The sequence below is a fragment of the Neoarius graeffei genome, chromosome 25 (assembly GCF_027579695.1).
Source record: "Neoarius graeffei isolate fNeoGra1 chromosome 25, fNeoGra1.pri, whole genome shotgun sequence".
In the NCBI taxonomy this organism is placed as follows: Eukaryota; Metazoa; Chordata; class Actinopteri; order Siluriformes; family Ariidae; genus Neoarius; species Neoarius graeffei.
In genome coordinates this window covers 54476596-54492870 of record NC_083593.1, presented here as the reverse complement: position 1 = coordinate 54492870, position 16275 = coordinate 54476596, and the positions used below count along the sequence as shown (strand labels likewise).

General features: G+C 42.9%; 1 protein-coding gene across 1 annotated transcript in view; it reads right to left on the bottom strand.

The window, feature by feature from the left end:
- The window catches only part of LOC132873285 (leucine-rich repeat transmembrane neuronal protein 4), a 243467-nt gene that overhangs the window by 12093 nt on the left and 215099 nt on the right, over positions 1–16275 (bottom strand). The gene's annotated exons all lie outside the window — the stretch shown is intronic.

Below are 16275 nucleotides of genomic sequence, written 5' to 3'. Positions count from 1 at the left end.
TGCCAGGCTATAATTTGCCATAATTTTAACATATTTATAAGTCAAAATAACCGCATTATTCCGTTAATAATAAAGACTTTACATTTCTTTAAAATGCTACGAGCCTCAATCACATATGTAGTAACTAATAACTGACACATACATCACAAAAACATCATCGTTTAATTCTCATCTCAGCAAAACAGAAAAGGGCATGGAGCAGGAGATGCTGCTGAGGAGGAAAAGAGTGTGACGGAGCTCCTGAAAGGCTTGCTTTCTTTTGTACATCCCGAAGTTTGTACTGTTTCGCCCTCGGGTTCCACAAGTAGTCATGCTCTGGATGTGAATTAGATCAGACAATAAGTTACACAAACTCTATTACAGCTCACACACACACACAAATAATAATTATAATGAGCCGCCCATCACCCAAGAGAGTTAATGTTATCCCTACATCGCTGGCGATAATGTTCAGTTAACTACAGTATGTGAGCAAAAACCACCGCTAGTTAGCTAAATCCCATCCAATCTCTGTGGAGCGGTGGGTGATTAGCTAACGGCAGTTTACACTTATAAAATCGATGTCTTAATTATAACCTGAGCACATCAAAACCTGTTGGTTTTCTAAGCATTTGATGAGGTAAATTCACCATTTTGGGTTTACACAGAACAATTTACCAGCATAAAAAGATATACTGTAAGTCATCGCTCTTTTTCTTCGCTCCACTGCCGGAGACGTCGCCATCTTTGTTGAACATTTCAGAAGCTCTCAGGTGGCCATGTGATTCGCTGATAGCACTCTGATTGGATGATCTTAAAAAGTTGCCCAAAATGATCAAAATCGTTCAAAGAGAAACTATGCTGCCCGATCTCAATGGGAAAGTGTCGAAGCGTAATTACCCAGCAACACTACCCAAAACGTAGCCCCGTCTATCATCACCTTTATGACTGAGATAATCATGAGCTACACTGAGTAAACACTATCGGTAGGAAAGATTTGCTTTTATTTAAATGAGCACCTTTTTATAATGCTTATTATGCTAAAAAAAAAAAGGCAAGACAAAATGGAAATACGATTTAATTTGATCTTACCGAGCTTCACCTACAAATCTCAGGATCCTGAATGTTTAACGAGCCTTTTCTCATCGTAGCGGATTAAATGCCAGGACAGTAATGCTCATTTACATCTATTTTTCTGCATCTGTCAGCAACCAGGGTCAAGGTCGAATGTCTGAATTAGCTTCCATTCTGTTTATCATGCTGAGCTGTTTCATACATGATCATTTTTTGACACTGGAGGCATCCGTTGAGTTCTACCTGCTCAGTTCTATCTGCGTCATGCTTCTGGTGGTCAGCGTAGCTTTTTAAAATGGAGTGGAATGCATGCAAAATTGACAGACACACCACGCAATGTTGTTCATGACTCACATGCAGAAAACAAAAGTACTGTGGAAGCTCCATTGTGAGTCCTACTCGCTTTTCCACTTACGACGGTGCTGTCAATCATTGTGTGATCCGACATGCTGACACACTTCGCTCGGGTGGAAAAGAGGACATTTTATACGTTTTAGTGATGAGTCAATTGTAGTTAGGGATATAGAATATATCTGGAGCTGTCCACGGTGAACGCTGCCTGGATGGATATACAGTACTGTGCAAAAGTCTTAGACCCCCTATTTATTTTTTTAAACAGACTTTGTTATAGTTTTCTATTTTATGACTTCTACATTATTGTGTCAAAACATTTTAGAGTTCCAAACATTTACTGTTGTTGTTTTTTTTCCAGCACAAAATTGTTACAGAAAGAAAAAATAAAGTTTGTACCTGAGCAGCATATTCCATAAGAGAGCACTTTTCAGGTTAAAAAAGAAACCGTAATGAAGGCTGCTGGGTTTTGGTGTAAAATGAAGACGCAAGTGTGACACTCAAAGTGTCCAGAAGAACTGGGGCTGGTTCTGGAAGATGCTCAGTAAAACCTACAGCTCATTTCCGCATAAAACTGCACTCACTGGACCGGAGACTAATTTTTTTTTAAAGTAAAGGGTCGTCTCACACCAAATACTGACTTTGTTTCCTTTATTATGGCTCACAGATTACTGTTTATAGCATTTTTTAATGTTGAAAATTTTAATTTCATTATTTTTATGCCATTTTTGGTCTGCAACATTTCTGTATGTGCCAAGACTTTTACACAGAACTGTATATTCCCCATTTGCTCTGTCCACATTCACTGGATATAAGCAATCACACACTTTGATTGGCTACTCTACTACTAGGCTATCAGCTCATATATCGTGAGTAGAGAAAAACAAAATGGAGGTGCACATCAAGTCAGATATATCACTTTGTTAACAAGTATTTAAAAGAAACAGAAATAGATCAGGGGCGGCACGGTGGTGTAGTGGTTAGTGCTGTTGCCTCACAGCAAGAAGGTCCTGGGTTCGAGCCCTGTGACCGGCGAGGGCCTTTCTGTGTGGAGTTTGCATGTTGTCCGCGTGGGTTTCCTCCAGGTGCTCCGGTTTCCCCCACAGTCCAAAGACATGCAGGTTAGGTTAATTGGTGACTCTAAATTGACCGTAGGTGTGAATGGTTGTCTGTGTCTAAGGCCCTGTCCACACGGCAACGGATTCAGGTGAATCTGATAAAATTGTTTATCGTTTCGGCCTGGCGTCCACACGGCACCGGCGTTTTGGGTGCCCCACAATGATATTTTTTGAGAACGGGTTCCAGAGTGGAAAAATCTGGCAACAGCGCCGTTGCGAAGTCGTCTGGATGAGTAGAACGGATTTGTTTACAATGACGTCACAACCACATGACTAGAACAAGCAGCACTCTCACTGTTTTGTATGAACCACTGCATTGCATTCACTTTTGTATACAGCTTTTCTTTTAAATAAACAAGTAACTGAACCATTTCTTGAATTTCTTTTTTTTACTGGATAAGACTGCTTTTCAAAATGTTCACACACAATAAGAAAATTAAGTTATATAAAACTATGCACACTAATAAAACTAATTTGTACACACAGAAGGCACGATTTCCTCGCGTAGTCGCAGCCATCTTCTACTTGTTGTTGTGTGTTTGTTCCTGAGAGTGCTTCACGCCGGGTAGAAGAAGGGGTTTATGCGCATGTGTCCTACTTCTTCTATTGTTCTGGTGTCTCCGATGGGATCGTCTTACAGCTCCCCTAGAGGTGTGGCATGTGTATTGCATCATTTTCAGCAAGCGTTGCGTTGCCATATGTACCTGATATTTATTGATCCGTTGCCCATGTGGACGCGATATTTTTTTAAATAAAATCTCATTGCCGTTGTCGTGTGGATGTAGCCTATGTGTCAGCCCTGTGATGACCTGGCGACTTGTCCAGGGTGTACCCCACCTTTCGCCCGTAGTCAGCTGGGATAGGCTCCAGCTTGCCTGCGACCCTGTAGAAGGATAAAGCGGCTAGAGATAATGAGATGAATGAGATGAGAAATAGATCAAATATATATCTCATCTCATTATCTCTAGCCGCTTTATCCTTCTACAGGGTCGCAGGCAAGCTGGAGCCTATCCCAGCTGACTACGGGCGAAAGGCGGGGTACACCCTGGACAAGTCGCCAGGTCATCACAGGGCTGACACATAGACACAGACAACCATTCACACTCACATTCACACCTACGGTCAATTTAGAGTCACCAGTTAACCTAACCTGCATGTCTTTGGACTGTGGGGGAAACCGGAGCACCCGGAGGAAACCCACGCGGACACGGGGAGAACATGCAAACTCCGCACAGAAAGGCCCTCGCCGGCCCCGGGGCTCGAACCCAGGACCTTCTTGCTGTGAGGCGACAGCGCTAACCACTACACCACCGTGCCACCCATACATATATATATATATATATATATATATATATATATACATATTCCCCCCCCCCCAAATCTCCTGTTCCACACTCCAGTCCAGTTGGTGGCAGTAATGCACCTTTAAGTTGGTTTGCCAACCACGAAAAAAACCCTAAAGAAGAAGAACATCATCATGGCGGAGCATGTTACTGAACCAACTGAGGACAAAATAAAAACTCCAGTTAAAAACAAAACCTCCCAAAAATACAAAAAAGCCACAAAATATGGAATGAAAGTATTTGATAGTAAGAACATGTCTTTTTCATTTTTCAAAAATTATTATTATTATTATTTATTATTATCGCATTTTTCACAAATTGATCCTGCCATTCTCTTGGTTTATTTACATTCTAAGCGGAAATTATTTTGTCAGACATTTTGTATAAAGTTTTTATTTATCAAATTTGCAAAAAATAAAAATGCTCTGTTTCTCAAAATCCAGTGAATGTGGATAGAATAAAATAGTTATTCCACTCAATCTCGTCATACATGGATTATAGACAACTCGGTGCTACGCGCCTCGTCATCTATCAGCTCATGTACGACTCGATTTTGTGAAATAACTGTTAAATATATACGGGGAAGCCATGGCCTAAATGTTAGAGAAGCAGCTTTGGGACCAAAAGGTTGCCAGTTTGATTCTCTGGACCAGCAGGAATGGCTGAAATGCCCTTGAGCAAGGCACCAAACCCAAAACTGCTCCCCAGGCTGCTCTGGGTGTGTTGTACGTTGCTCTGGATAAGAGCGTATACTAAATGCCATTAATGTAATGTAATATTCATCAAACACTTATTTAATACCAATAACATTTTTGTTTAATTATTTTCTATCAGTAAGTCAGGGTTTGATATTCAGAATCTACTTTGTTTTTGTGAGAAAGCCTGAAAATACAGTGTTGCTTCAAGGCTCAAGGCTTTTCTCCTCAGTCCTAAAATGTTCTTCAAGCAAATAATTTTGCTTCATTTTGTTCCGAGTGCGACTCGGTCCACACGTCTCTACTGGTCAGGAATCTGTTGTATTACCTCATTAGCCTAACACAGGATAATGATTTTTTTGTGTTATTACAAGGGAGCTTAAGGTCCCAAATCTGCACCTGTTATTTCATATTTCTCAGTAATGAACGCATTCTTTTTTTTTTTACTTTTGAAAAAGGCCCTTTAGCTTAATGACAGCCCCCTCTGTCTAGCTGTAATCAGGAATATTAGGAGCCTTGTGTGAACTTGACTTTTAAAGACGAGCTCTAATCAGATGTGAGAGCCGTGTGAGCTGTGAGAGCTGGACCTCAGCCAGGCTTTTGTATATACCACTTTACGGCACTCTTCTTCCTTCGTCTCCTCCGTTTTCCGATTTAATTTGATTTCAGAGAGACAGCTGATGTAAAACGAGGCGTGTTTAAATGGGGGAAAAAAGACCAGCCTTTTCTGGAGAATCTTCAATCCGAAAATGATCGATTCCAGACATTTCCTCCCACCTGCCGTGAAGGCAAACTCTCGGCTTTCTGAAAGATTCTGGTTGGAAGTACCTTTGAAAACATTTCCCAAAATATCAGATTTCACCTTTAATTTTCATTGATGTGATCAATTTTAATGAGTGTGGCAGCCTTTCTCAGTTTTCCTCGCAGTTGAAATTCACCAAGGAAGCTTGAGCCTATTTGTTAAAAAGAAAAGCTTCATTTTGCCAAGTATACTTTTCATAGCAAAATCACTTCTGTAGTAAGGAAAAGCACAAGACAGAAAATCAATAGGCTAATAGGAATCGATGATGGAAACACACTCTCATCTCACTAGTTTTGAACTCACAGCTCTGTGTACCTGGAGAAATTTGGATCCATAAAGTGAAACAGACAAAAAAATAAATAAAATTCAATGTGCTTTATGGAATTCACCTGAAAGTTGAAAATGAGTAAAAGTTGTCGTCTGTATGCAAAACTTTAATATCACACAAATCTATTGAATTCTCTATTCTGATTGGTCGGAAGGTGTCGATTAATTTTCTATATCAGCAGCTCGGACAATGCGCCATTCGTTCTAATATCTACAGTAGTGTATCACTACTATACCAGAAAAAGAAAAATAGCCTCAATGAGGCTGGAGCTCATACCGGTCACTGTTGCTGTGTGTGAGTTTGAAATCCAATCAATCCTGTAAGAGGAGTAGCGATTTTTGTGAAATTGTACATGACCCCTGTGTAGCCGCAGCTGTGGCAGCTGGCGCCATCTGGTGAATAATTCTTGTTGGAATGTCTTTAGAGTCTTCTGGGTGAGTTTCAGTGAAAACATCTCATCTCATCTCATTATCTCTAGCCGCTTTATCCTGTTCTACAGGGTCGCAGGCAAGCTGGAGCCTATCCCAGCTGACTACGGGTGAAAGGCGGGGTACACCCTGGACAAGTCGCCAGGTCATCACAGGGCTGACACATAGACACAGACAACCATTCACACTCACATTCACACCTACGCTCAATTTAGAGTCACCAGTTAACCTAACCTGCATGTCTTTGGACTGTGGGGGAAACCGGAGCACCCGGAGGAAACCCACGCGGACACGGGGAGAACATGCAAACTCCGCACAGAAAGGCCCTCGCCGGCCACGGGGCTCGAACCCGGACCTTCTTGCTGTGAGGCGACAGCGCTAACCACTACACCACCGTGCCACCTGTTTGGTTTGATGAGTCACCTGAAAATTTCAAACGCCCATAAAATGTTAAATATGACAGGTGGCACCACTGTCTTGACAAATTTTATACACACCAACCTGGGGAACATTCCACACGAGTTTGATCAAAATCTGATCACTCCTGTAGGAGGAGTGATTTTCATGAAATTGAACGCGAACCCCTCTGTTGCCGCATCCATGGCAGTTGGCGCCACCTGGTGAACAACTCTTGTTGGAATATGTCTTTAGAGACTTCTGGGTGAGTTTCAGTAAAAACGTCCCAGCAGTTTACGAAGAATAGCGTTTAATGTGACAAGTCACCCAAAAATTTCAGACGCCCATACAATCGTAAACATGACAGGTGGTGCTACTGTCTTGACAATTTTTATACACACCCACCTGGAAAACATCGTATATGAGTTTGATTGAAATCTGATCAATCCTGTAGGAGGAGTAGCGATTTTTGTAAATTGTCGACAGATGACAACGACGGACGGATGACACGTGATCACAGAAGCTCATCCGGGCCTGGCCTGTGGCCAGATGAGCTCAAAACGGATCAGTAACAATTCATAACATAAAAGTTTCTTGTGAACACAAGATGTTTTAGCAAAATTTATTGGTATATAAATAAACTATAATAATGTATAACAATAACGACGAAGTTTGTGTGGTTATAACATTAAACTTTTCATGTTAAACCATGATACTGATTTTTTTTTTTCCTGCCGTGGCAGATACACTTCTGTAAATATCTTATTTTTTCCACAGTGAACGCTGATTCACAGGGAACTTTATAGATGCTCGACACAACTGGATTAAAACCACTGAAAAGTATCAAGTTCAATGAAAAGCCCTGTGATGACCTGGCGACTTGTCCAGGGTGTACCCCGCCTCTCACCCATCGTCAGCTGGGATAGGCTCCAGCTTGCCTGCGACCCTGTAGGACAGGATAAGCGGCTAGAGATAATGGATGGATGGATGGATGGATGGATGGATGGATGGATGGATGGATGGATGGATGGATGGATGTTCAATGAAAAACAGATAGATAGAAAAAAGCTGTCTTTCAATGTTATTTTCGTGTTTTACCATTTTACAGGAAGTCTGCCATTGCATGTCATCCGTACAAACAATTAAGGAAAAGCTGCAAAATGTGACTGCCAAGGTAACAGGCTTTGATGGCAAAACACAGAATATCATTGAACAAACACTTTACAACACACACTCACACACACTCACTCACACACCGAAACACATTAACAATTTTCTGCATCAGCCTCTTTTCAGTTCTGCATTACAGCTGGCTGAAAGCAGAAAAGTGGCTGAACGGCGATGTGTAATTACATTTTGTGTAATGTCGTCCACTCAACAAGCGCGTGGTGTGTTATGCTGTTAAAAAAAAAAAACACACACACACACACATACACACAGAGGCTGGAATCCTGGCATGGTGTGTCCATGGATATGTGTTAGAATATGTGTTTATTATTTATTCCTTATTTATTGTTGTTTTGGTATATGAGTGCATGCACGCTTGCTTGTTTTGTTGAGCCGTGCCACAGCAAGCAAACTACATTAAAATCAGAACAATGAGCTAATTATGATAGATAGTGTGGTTCGAGTCAGTGAAGCTAATTAAACTCACACACGCGGCAAAATAAAACAATATATAAAAGAAAAAAAAAAGGAAACTCATTCAGCTGCTCCTCCATTTACAAATTTTCACTTGTCGCCTTTATAATTATAATCTTCACAGGGAGAAATAAAGGTTCTTCAAAACATCACTTTGGGGTGAGTTAAAGGTTCATCGCTTCTGTTTTGTTTTTTGTTTTAATTGAGAAACTATTTGACAGAGAACGTTTCAGGATTTCCACAGAGGGACAACTAAGACACCTTAAAAGCTGTAAATATATCATCTCATAATGATGTTCAAGCAGTTAAAGGTAAAGGGATGTAATGTTAAGGGCTGTCTGGAAATTCCGGGATCTGATCTCATACCTTTCTGGTCACTTAACACAACTGTTTCCCAGGAAATAATATTTCATTGGGAGTGACAAAGTTGAACAGGATTAGAAATGAGTATTTTAGAAACGAGGGACAGGACATGTTGGACGGCTTGGAGACAAAGTAAGAGAGGTGAGACTGAGATGGTTTGGAGACGTACAGAGGAGAGATCCAGGGTGTGCTGGGAAAAGAATGCTGGGGATGGAGTTGCCAGGTAGAAGGAAAAGAAAAGAGGAAGAGCAAAGATGAGATTTATGGATGTGGTGAAGGAGGACATGAGGACAGTTGGTGTGACAGAAAAAGATACGGAGAACAGGAAGAGATGCAGGGACATTATCCACTGTGGTGAGCCCAAACAGGAAGCCGGAAGAAGAAGAAATTCCCTGATAAATAGTGCTACAGGTAAACAGAAACAGCTAGAACTCCTCATCTCATTATCTCTAGCCGCTTTATCCTGTTCTACAGGGTCGCAGGCAAGCTGGAGCCTATCCCAGCTGACTACGGGCGAAAGGCGGGGTACACCCTGGACAAGTCGCCAGGTCATCACAGGGCTGACACATAGACACAGACAACCATTCACACTCACATTCACACCTACGCTCAATTTAGAGTCACCAGTTAACCTAACCTGCATGTCTTTGGACTGTGGGGGAAACCGGAGCACCCGGAGGAAACCCACGCGGACACGGGGAGAACATGCAAACTCCGCACAGAAAGGCCCTCGCCGGCCATGGGGCTCGAACCCGGACCTTCTTGCTGTGAGGCGACAGCGCTAACCACTACACCACCATGCCGCCCACAGCTAGAACTCATTTGATAAAATAATGGAAGTCACAACCAAAGTGTCCTTGTCTGCTCTTTCCTGAAGTATGCGCTCTCTGACATGCTAACAACTGCAAGCTGACCTAGTGGTTAGTGTGTCCGCCTCTTGACCGGGAGATTGCAAGTTCTACTCGTGGTCGAGTCATACCAAAGATCATCATAAAAATGGTACCTCCTGCCATCTGGTGAGGTGCCACAATACAGATGTGAGTAGGGAGTCAAACTCTTGCGGTTACCAGAGGACGAGCCCCCACTGTAACCCTAGCTGTATAGGTGAGAGGCCGAGGGTTACTGAAACAGAGATTGGTGCTGCCCAATGTGCCTTAAGGACCGGGTTAGGATTGGGATGGGAGACTGCCTGGGAAGACCAGGTCCTGGCACGCGAGGGCCTTTGTCATGCTAACATTGCTGAGAAACACAAAAGTTTCCCCCAGATAAAGGCAGAGTAAAGCAAACGTAACCACTACTAAAAGCAAATACAGATCTTTTACATCCCATGTCCTTTCCTTCAGTGAGTCAGCTTCAAAAGTCTTAAACTGTATGTTGCCACTTCATATTCCAGTGCTGATTAAAAAGAAACAAAACTGTGCAAATGTTTTTACACCCAGCCTTGTTAGCAGCAGGTAGTGAGAAAGCATCTATGAATCAATATCACTTAGACACACGCAGCGACCCGTCAGCTGCTCTGCATGAGCTCCTTATCAACCGCAAGCCTCCACTACCTTGATCTGCTATAGTGAGGAGTAAAACAAATACAACACCACCACTGCTTCTGACTTCCTATCTGTATGCGACTAACTGATCTGGATCTGATCAGTTCGAAAACATTGGCTGACTGGAAGGGTGAATCCATGCTCTATCCATGTTGATCTCCAGCAACTTCACAGACCTTAAATGAGCTCATTAATAATGATTTAATGGTTCATAAGCTGGAGTGGAGAAAACACTAAATTATGCAGAAGTAGACTACAGCAGAGTAGAGACGTATATTATACTGTACATGCCATTAAACATCCAGTGGCTTTTATTAGGATGCCTGGTAGGATATTGGATTCGATTTAATTCAGTTTTATTTATATAGAGGTTTTAACAGTGAACATTGTCACAAAGCAGGCTTACAGGAATCAGGGTGCAGATGTAGATCTGTAATAAACAAACCACTGGTGAGAGTAAAATCCAAGATGCAAAGGAAACCTGTCCAGTTTTGAGAGGCACCAGATCAACGGGACTAAGTGTGTTGAAAGGGTGGTTGGTATGAGCAGATTGTGAAGAAGAGTCCTGGGATTAGTCACAGGGCTGTCTTTAGGATTGATTTAGGATTATCTAATTATGAGCTGTACTTGGTGTATACTGTATATGTGTGTAGCAAGTCCATCCATCCATCCATCCCTCCATCATTTTCTTCCACTTATCCAAGGCTGGGTCATGGTGGCAGCAGGCTAAGCAGGATATTCCAGGCATCCCTCTCCCCAGCAATGCTATCCAGTTCTTTCTGGGGGATCCCAAGGCACTCTCAGGCCAGATAATCTCTCCAGTGTGTTCTGGGTCTGCACCGAGGTCTTCTCCCAGTTGAATGTGCCCAGAAAACCTCCAAAGGAAGGGCACCTAGGTGCAGCAAAGGAGCTGCAGCACCTCACCCGGGAATGGGAAAGCGGGGCCTGCTCCTGGTGCCAGACCTGGGAGGGGAGTTTGCTGGTGAGCATCTGGCGGCTGGGCCTTGGCCCATGGGGCCTGGCTGGGCACAGCCCAAATAAATTACATGGACCCACCGCCATGTGGGCTCACCACCCGCAAGGACAGGCACCAGGGTAGGGTGCATTGTGAGGTGGGTGGCAGGCAAAGGCAGGAGCCTGGGTGTGCTGATCCTCAGTAGCACAGACTGTGTAGCAAGTATATTTGGAAAATACATAATGCTAAAGATTCAATTTAAATATCAACAAGTTCATCCTGGTCATTTACAAACTGTATATAATCCATACCACAGTAAGTGAAGATGTTTCGAAGATACTGTAACATGTAAACATAGATGTGGGTCATAACAAGGAAATCATATGAGAAACAAAGGAAACAAGACAATAGCAAGAAAATACCTGGACACAGCCATGAAAATACCCCAATGACAGGACAGGATTTCTGGTTCGATCCTAAGCACGGGTTACTGATCTGTGTCGTGGTTTACATGTTCTCTCAATATCCGTGTTGGTTCTTCAGACTCTCTTGTCTCCTAAATATATGTTGGTAGGTGTACTGGCTGCACTAGGTTGCCCCTAGGTGTGAATGAACGTGTGCAAAGTGGACTGGTGTCCTATTTGTGGATCCACCCTGGATGGACCCATCCATCCATCCATTACCTGTAGCTGCTTATCCTCTTCTACAGGCTCGCAGGCAAGCTGGAGCCTATGGGTGAGAGGTGGGGTACACCCCGCCATCTACGACATGCCAGGTTATTGCAGGGCTGACATAGAGACAAACAACCATTCACACTCTCATTCACACCTACGGTCAATTTAGAGCCACCAATTAGCCTAACCTGCATGTCTTTGGACTGTGGGGGAAACCAGAGCAAACCCACGGGGAGAACATGCAAACTCCACACAGAAAGGCCCTCGCCGGCCAATGGGCTCGAACCCAAGACCTTCTTACCGTGAGGTGACAGTGCTAACCACTACACCACCGTGCCGCCCTGGATGGACCCTGACCAGGATAAATCTCTTGCTGAAGATGAATGATGAACAAACTGTCAAACGGTTGAAAGTGGTGCACCAATTCAAGGAGATAATTCTACAATCTATTCTGCTGTTTGGAAAAACCCACAGAATTGAAAGAGCTACAGAAAGTAAATTGAATGTGCATCAGGCAGTGTTGCTTGCTTTTCATTTGACAGGTAAAAATTTGTTTTCTTTCTTGTTTCTGTTTGGCCTGATTGCCCCGGAGAAGTGACACAGGTGATCTACGACATGCTGTAAGAGCTGCCTCAGCTACCGCCAAGCCATCCTGAGAAAAAGAAAATAACATAAGCTAAGCAGATCCTGCTTCTTTTTTTTATTTTTTGCACAATGCAAGTAATGTAGCAAATGTGCTCTGCTGTGAACTCTGTAATTGGGCACACTGATGAGCGCTGTCAAAGGAAGACATAGAGTGCACACTTTGAAAGGTGACCTACTTAAGAGTTTTGTGTGCTGTCTATCCCATCCCTTGATTAGAAATTTAGAAGGTGATACGCTTGTGACCTCAGCGCGAAATTGGCTCTGGTGGATCCTCGGCAGTGAAACTCAAAAGCTATTTTTTTTTTTAGATGACCAACTAACTATGACACAACACACCATACAACCTGTTATGAAGTTACTAATGAGGCTTTTTTTTTCCAGAATTTCCAACTTTACTCATTGAAGACATTATAATCAAGCTTATGCTGATGCCTCTGTTTCAAATGCTGAGATGTTTAAGTTCTGAAGAGGAAGATATTCCTTAAAACTGTTTTTCCCAGGCTTCTGCCTGCCTCCTTTTTATTATTCTTTCATTTTCTGCAGTGATGTCCACACACAGTGGGATTCCTGCCACAGTGCCAGCTGAACACAGTAAACCCCAGAGCAGCAATTATCCTAAATGCTGAAGCTCCCTAACCCCATCAACCTCTTGCTCAGAGCCAGTAGAGAGCAGGACCAGAGTCTAACTCGGAGCATTGCAACTCTATAATCAGGTTATAATCAGCACCATAGACAGTAACCATTTTCATTTTGGCCTCCATTCTGTGTCAAGTTCCTTTGCTGACTCTACTTAATTCGGTTTCATGAAATATTTGCATTTTGATACTAACTTTCCCGCAGGTCATATGTAGGAGTAGAGAAAAGCTCCATCTCAACTCCTTTTTTATGACTTGTCCCCCTCTTCTCACATCAGATCTTTGCCATTGGTGAGGCGCAATAAGTAAGCAGAGAGCCAGGGGCCGGATTAGGCGAGCCAGACATCGCATTATATTACAGATGGCAGCTTTAGGGCTCGGGATTTGCACCGAGCTGACTTTTGATGGCAGATTTCTCTGAGGAAGATGGTTTTGAGCTGATGGATGTGTTATTGTGATAGCCGGCCCTGCTGAGGATACTGTATTTTGAAATAATGTAATTGGACTGGACATCGCACATACATTTCTCCCACCGCAAACACGGTTATAATTATATTTTGTTTTCTAAAGCACTCTTAATTTTCTGCTCTCTCTCTTTCTCCTGACCCCTCTCCTGTAGACTAGTCACTTACTGCTGAAAGGACTTGTTGCACCTGTACAGAATCCCAGTGACCAGAATTCAAAAACATGCCAGAGGAAATAGAAATCATGCCATTAATGGAAGCCAGAAAAGACCCACTCTGAGAATGTGTGTGTGTGTGTGGGGGGGGGGGGGTTGGTCTTACATCCCCATCCCCTGCCAGCTAGTCCAAAGCCTGGTGAAGGGTACAAATCAGTGGGGTTAAGAGCAGTGGGTGCCTCTGGCTGATTGGTACATAATTGAGTATCTTTTCCAGATGTTGCTCCAAGGCCTGGGCTCTGACTGCTTTAATTTCTGGTCTGACTCTGGGGCTTATGACCTAATAAAATCTCTCTCTCTCTCTCACTCGGTGGCAGCTTAGACCATTTTCCAGAGGTCGTAGGGCCATACACTGTTTAATAAAGCAGAATTGTGTTTGAATACAATTTCACTACACAATGCAAATCCAGCCTTTATTGGGCCACTGTCGTTGTCATCACTCCTCAACCTGATCTGGGCTCGAGGCGAACCATGTTTAAGTGATATGGTGCCACTTCTCTCGACTTCTAGCAGCGCTCCAGAGCACACTTGCACTTTTGAGGTTAGGTTGGAAGTTGTGCAAGTAAAGTCTTCTTTGATGATCTCAGGCTTCATTTTCATCGATTCTTCATCCGAGACACGATTCTTCTCACCATCCATTCCTTATGTAATGTCCAGTAAAGTTAAGTTGGCATCGTTCAACTGTTGTCAAGGGTTGTCTGTTTTGACCTGCACATTGGAGAACTTGCTCATTTGTAATTCTATCCATGTATAAGATCTTGAGCATACACCAAAAAAGAAAAAAAAAAAAAAACATCTCCACAGCAATATATCGGGCCACTATACCTACCTATGAATGATAAGTACTAGCTTTATGCTCACAGGCTGTTTGAAAACTTTTTCTATAGTTAGTATGTTGAGGACAAACCTTTCCCAGGCTTTAAAGACACAATATCCTTACTCTTAAAAGGTACCACTTCAGTGGCAAACATTTGCATACTGAATGGTACAGTTTGGTATCTCTACTTTGAAAATTGCATCTGTCTTATTGGGAAGGTAATTAGCAGTATGTAACCAATGACACTTATCAGGAAAGTTAGGCTCCATGTGCAGGGTTTACTGAATAACAGCATAAAAGCATAGTTATTAAACAGGCAATTGTCCAAGACAGTATCGGCATCAATCTTCAAAACACAAGGCAAATCCACTGAATGGTCAAACGCAGCGCGGTAAAATGGTCAAGGCACAAAAACAGGAATCAGAGAAATTACATGACTCAAATGAATACCAATACTTCACAATGAGTAAGAAAAAAACGTGCTAGCAAACCAGAAAATCCGTTTCCTTCTAATTCATCATAAAGAATAATATGGTGTGCTGGATCAAATGCTATTTTATAAGCTGCCAACTTATAAAGATCAAAGCCATCCTTATTAGAACATCCTCACTGAGGTGCCTTATTATTATTTACTATTCATCCACTTTCTTGGAATTTCCAGATTTTTAGAAGTACACTGTATGGCCACAAGTACGGTATATGGACACCTGACCACTGAATATCCCATTCCAAAACCATGGGCATTAATATCTAGTTGGTCCCCTGCTTTAAGGCCCCGGCCATGCTATTGGTCCCAGTTCTGTTGCACAAGGGGTAAAATTGAAACATCCTTGTGTGTACTCAGTACTATACTTTTTGATTTCCTGGTACCCTAAAGTTAACAAATCACAGAGAGTAAGAGCTTAAATGGTACCTAGTGCACATTATCCAGACATCTGAATGAAGTGACACGAAGGCTCTTCTGCTTCAAATAAGAAGGTGGCATAAACTCAATGTTTCTAAAATTCACTTTACCTCGGCTAGTCAGTGATCCAAGCATGGCACAGTAAACACTCTTTCTTTGTGGCAAAACTTGAAAATTTCAGCAGAATTGGAGCACCGGTTACAGAGGCAACTGAAATTCCGTATGGGACATAAATCTCATCTCTCATCTCATTATCTCTAGCCGCTTTATCCTGTTCTACAGGGTCGCAGGCGAGCTGGAGCCTATCCCAGCTGACTACGGGCGAAAGGTGGGGTACACCCTGGACAAGTCGCCAGGTCATCACAGGGCTGACACATAGACACAGACAACCATTCACACTCACATTCACACCTACGGTCAATTTTAGAGTCACCAGTTAACCTAACCTGCATGTCTTTGGACTGTGGGGGAAACCGGAGCACCCGGAGGAAACCCACGCGGACACGGGGAGAACATGCAAACTCCGCACAGAAAGGCCTTCGCCGGCCACGGGGCTCGAACCCGGACCTTCTTGCTGTGAGGCGACAGCGTTAACCACTACATCACCGTGCCGCCCTGGGACGTAAATGTTTATGGAAAATAGTCGAATGAACTTTGGCCAAATGGCACATCTTAAAATTCTCAGTGTTTCAGAAGTCTGTGTATTACACCTATACATGTTAGACTCCGCCTTCTCAGAGAGCATTATGAATGACTCCAGTTCTTACCTGTTGGGACACAGCAGCCTACTAGAAATAACTTAAAGTTGTTTCCAGAAAATGTCACATACGGAACCATGGGTTTGCATTGCATCTGGTGAGACTGGCATTCAACGTGCAGCTTAAATCTTACTACACTTGTAAAC